Source organism: Oncorhynchus kisutch, unplaced genomic scaffold, assembly GCF_002021735.2.
Source record: "Oncorhynchus kisutch isolate 150728-3 unplaced genomic scaffold, Okis_V2 scaffold440, whole genome shotgun sequence".
Lineage (NCBI taxonomy): Eukaryota > Metazoa > Chordata > Actinopteri > Salmoniformes > Salmonidae > Oncorhynchus > Oncorhynchus kisutch.
In genome coordinates, this window is record NW_022262385.1 from 112,712 (window position 1) to 117,500 (window position 4,789).

Consider the following 4,789-nt stretch of genomic DNA (forward strand, 5'->3'; position numbering starts at 1 on the left):
GTCATTCTGATTTTAATGCCCGCTATAGGAGCACCCTACTACGGCCCTCTTTCACTCAGGGCCGTCCTGGGTGCTTTATGGACTGTTTGACAAGTGCTGGAGGAGGAAATAGAGCCGTGCACCTGGTGATTGAAACCGTGCATCTGGTAACCCAAAAACACAAATATGGTCATAAATGCATTTAACGGTCATTCTGATTTTAATGCCCGCTATAGGAGCACCCTACTACGGCCCTCTTTCACTCAGGGCCGTCCTGGGTGCTTTATGGACTGTTTGACAAGTGCTGGAGGAGGAAATAGAGCCGTGCACCTGGTGATTGAAACCGTGCATCTGGTAACCCAAAAACACAAATATGGTCATAAATGCATTTAACGGTCATTCTGATTTTAATGCCCGCTATAGGAGCACCCTACTACGGCCCTCTTTCACTCAGGGCCGTCCTGGGTGCTTTATGGACTGTTTGACAAGTGCTGGAGGAGGAAATAGAGCCGTGCACCTGGTGATTGAAACCGTGCATCTGGTAACCCAAAAACACAAATATGGTCATAAATGCATTTAACGGTCATTCTGATTTTAATGCCCGCTATAGGAGCACCCTACTACGGCCCTCTTTCACTCAGGGCCGTCCTGGGTGCTTTATGGACTGTTTGACAAGTGCTGGAGGAGGAAATAGAGCCGTGCACCTGGTGATTGAAACCGTGCACCTGGTGATTGAAAACGTGCATCTGGTAACCCAAAAATTCAAATATGGTCCTAAATGCATTTAAGGGTCATTCTGATATTAATGCCCGCTATGGAAACACCCTACTACGGCCCTCTCTCTGTCGGGGGCGACCTGAGTGCATTATGGACACTTTGAAATTTCACGATGGATACTGATTGCTATACAAGCGGTAACCCAAAAACACAAATATGGTCATAAATGCATTTAACGGTCATTCTGATTTTAATGCCCGCTATAGGAGCACCCTACTACGGCCCTCTTTCACTCAGGGCCGTCCTGGGTGCTTTATGGACTGTTTGACAAGTGCTGGAGGAGGAAATAGAGCCGTGCACCTGGTGATTGAAACCGTGCATCTGGTAACCCAAAAACACAAATATGGTCATAAATGCATTTAACGGTCATTCTGATTTTAATGCCCGCTATAGGAGCACCCTACTACGGCCCTCTTTCACTCAGGGCCGTCCTGGGTGCTTTATGGACTGTTTGACAAGTGCTGGAGGAGGAAATAGAGCCGTGCACCTGGTGATTGAAACCGTGCACCTGGTGATTGAAAACGTGCATCTGGTAACCCAAAAATTCAAATATGGTCCTAAATGCATTTAAGGGTCATTCTGATATTAATGCCCGCTATGGAAACACCCTACTACGGCCCTCTCTCTGTCGGGGGCGACCTGAGTGCATTATGGACACTTTGAAATTTCACGATGGATACTGATTGCTATACAAGCGGTAACCCAAAAACACAAATATGGTCATAAATGCATTTAACGGTCATTCTGATTTTAATGCCCGCTATAGGAGCACCCTACTACGGCCCTCTTTCACTCAGGGCCGTCCTGGGTGCTTTATGGACTGTTTGACAAGTGCTGGAGGAGGAAATAGAGCCGTGCACCTGGTGATTGAAACCGTGCATCTGGTAACCCAAAAACACAAATATGGTCATAAATGCATTTAACGGTCATTCTGATTTTAATGCCCGCTATAGGAGCACCCTACTACGGCCCTCTTTCACTCAGGGCCGTCCTGGGTGCTTTATGGACTGTTTGACAAGTGCTGGAGGAGGAAATAGAGCCGTGCACCTGGTGATTGAAACCGTGCATCTGGTAACCCAAAAACACAAATATGGTCATAAATGCATTTAACGGTCATTCTGATTTTAATGCCCGCTATAGGAGCACCCTACTACGGCCCTCTTTCACTCAGGGCCGTCCTGGGTGCTTTATGGACTGTTTGACAAGTGCTGGAGGAGGAAATAGAGCCGTGCACCTGGTGATTGAAACCGTGCACCTGGTGATTGAAAACGTGCATCTGGTAACCCAAAAATTCAAATATGGTCCTAAATGCATTTAAGGGTCATTCTGATATTAATGCCCGCTATGGAAACACCCTACTACGGCCCTCTCTCTGTCGGGGGCGACCTGAGTGCATTATGGACACTTTGAAATTTCACGATGGATACTGATTGCTATACAAGCGGTAACCCAAAAACACAAATATGGTCATAAATGCATTTAACGGTCATTCTGATTTTAATGCCCGCTATAGGAGCACCCTACTACGGCCCTCTTTCACTCAGGGCCGTCCTGGGTGCTTTATGGACTGTTTGACAAGTGCTGGAGGAGGAAATAGAGCCGTGCACCTGGTGATTGAAACCGTGCATCTGGTAACCCAAAAACACAAATATGGTCATAAATGCATTTAACGGTCATTCTGATTTTAATGCCCGCTATAGGAGCACCCTACTACGGCCCTCTTTCACTCAGGGCCGTCCTGGGTGCTTTATGGACTGTTTGACAAGTGCTGGAGGAGGAAATAGAGCCGTGCACCTGGTGATTGAAACCGTGCATCTGGTAACCCAAAAACACAAATATGGTCATAAATGCATTTAACGGTCATTCTGATTTTAATGCCCGCTATAGGAGCACCCTACTACGGCCCTCTTTCACTCAGGGCCGTCCTGGGTGCTTTATGGACTGTTTGACAAGTGCTGGAGGAGGAAATAGAGCCGTGCACCTGGTGATTGAAACCGTGCACCTGGTGATTGAAAACGTGCATCTGGTAACCCAAAAATTCAAATATGGTCCTAAATGCATTTAAGGGTCATTCTGATATTAATGCCCGCTATGGAAACACCCTACTACGGCCCTCTCTCTGTCGGGGGCGACCTGAGTGCATTATGGACACTTTGAAATTTCACGATGGATACTGATTGCTATACAAGCGGTAACCCAAAAACACAAATATGGTCATAAATGCATTTAACGGTCATTCTGATTTTAATGCCCGCTATAGGAGCACCCTACTACGGCCCTCTTTCACTCAGGGCCGTCCTGGGTGCTTTATGGACTGTTTGACAAGTGCTGGAGGAGGAAATAGAGCCGTGCACCTGGTGATTGAAACCGTGCATCTGGTAACCCAAAAACACAAATATGGTCATAAATGCATTTAACGGTCATTCTGATTTTAATGCCCGCTATAGGAGCACCCTACTACGGCCCTCTTTCACTCAGGGCCGTCCTGGGTGCTTTATGGACTGTTTGACAAGTGCTGGAGGAGGAAATAGAGCCGTGCACCTGGTGATTGAAACCGTGCACCTGGTGATTGAAAACGTGCATCTGGTAACCCAAAAATTCAAATATGGTCCTAAATGCATTTAAGGGTCATTCTGATATTAATGCCCGCTATGGAAACACCCTACTACGGCCCTCTCTCTGTCGGGGGCGACCTGAGTGCATTATGGACACTTTGAAATTTCACGATGGATACTGATTGCTATACAAGCGGTAACCCAAAAACACAAATATGGTCATAAATGCATTTAACGGTCATTCTGATTTTAATGCCCGCTATAGGAGCACCCTACTACGGCCCTCTTTCACTCAGGGCCGTCCTGGGTGCTTTATGGACTGTTTGACAAGTGCTGGAGGAGGAAATAGAGCCGTGCACCTGGTGATTGAAACCGTGCATCTGGTAACCCAAAAACACAAATATGGTCATAAATGCATTTAACGGTCATTCTGATTTTAATGCCCGCTATAGGAGCACCCTACTACGGCCCTCTTTCACTCAGGGCCGTCCTGGGTGCTTTATGGACTGTTTGACAAGTGCTGGAGGAGGAAATAGAGCCGTGCACCTGGTGATTGAAACCGTGCATCTGGTAACCCAAAAACACAAATATGGTCATAAATGCATTTAACGGTCATTCTGATTTTAATGCCCGCTATAGGAGCACCCTACTACGGCCCTCTTTCACTCAGGGCCGTCCTGGGTGCTTTATGGACTGTTTGACAAGTGCTGGAGGAGGAAATAGAGCCGTGCACCTGGTGATTGAAACCGTGCACCTGGTGATTGAAAACGTGCATCTGGTAACCCAAAAATTCAAATATGGTCCTAAATGCATTTAAGGGTCATTCTGATATTAATGCCCGCTATGGAAACACCCTACTACGGCCCTCTCTCTGTCGGGGGCGACCTGAGTGCATTATGGACACTTTGAAATTTCACGATGGATACTGATTGCTATACAAGCGGTAACCCAAAAACACAAATATGGTCATAAATGCATTTAACGGTCATTCTGATTTTAATGCCCGCTATAGGAGCACCCTACTACGGCCCTCTTTCACTCAGGGCCGTCCTGGGTGCTTTATGGACTGTTTGACAAGTGCTGGAGGAGGAAATAGAGCCGTGCACCTGGTGATTGAAACCGTGCACCTGGTGATTGAAAACGTGCATCTGGTAACCCAAAAATTCAAATATGGTCCTAAATGCATTTAAGGGTCATTCTGATATTAATGCCCGCTATGGAAACACCCTACTACGGCCCTCTCTCTGTCGGGGGCGACCTGAGTGCATTATGGACACTTTGAAATTTCACGATGGATACTGATTGCTATACAAGCGGTAACCCAAAAATTAAAAGATTATGAATAAGAAGACACAGAGAGGCTTAAAAAGTTAAACTCTCTCTCATGGGATGAAGGGACATACAGGCCTAAAGGCCAAACACCCCTAACCAGGTTATATGCCTCTATCTGGGCATCAGAGGTCACAAACAGGCCTCAA